We start from the raw sequence: 363 nt of genomic DNA on the forward strand, positions 1-363 counted from the left end.
GCAGTGCTACTAAAAGCCTATGAACATTTCACAATCACGTTCAAATATACTCGCAAAACTCAACATATTAAGTGCATTCTGAAAAAAAAAGAAAAAAAGATGATAAACTGATAAGTAAATAAATAAAGAGGATAAAGATATAGATAAGTCTGATAAGAAGCAATGATACCATTAAATAAAAAAATAAAGTGTAAACATATTCATCCATAATTTTGAATGCAGCAAATAAAGAGCTAGCTTCGATCAGTGTCTCATTTTTTATACAGATATATATATACTTTAATATCATCAAAACACCTTTACTAGATATAACAGCTGAAACATTGTCACCAAATGTCAGTGATTATCTTTTCCTATCAGGGG

General features: G+C 28.4%; 1 protein-coding gene across 5 annotated transcripts in view; it reads right to left on the reverse strand.

Annotated features, from left to right (window-relative positions):
* LOC119591312 (cytoplasmic FMR1-interacting protein-like) overlaps nucleotides 1-363 on the reverse strand; it is a 50,156-nt gene that overhangs the window by 34,494 nt on the left and 15,299 nt on the right. The window lies entirely within an intron of this gene.

Source organism: Penaeus monodon, chromosome 28, assembly GCF_015228065.2.
Source record: "Penaeus monodon isolate SGIC_2016 chromosome 28, NSTDA_Pmon_1, whole genome shotgun sequence".
Taxonomy (NCBI): Eukaryota; Metazoa; Arthropoda; class Malacostraca; order Decapoda; family Penaeidae; genus Penaeus; species Penaeus monodon.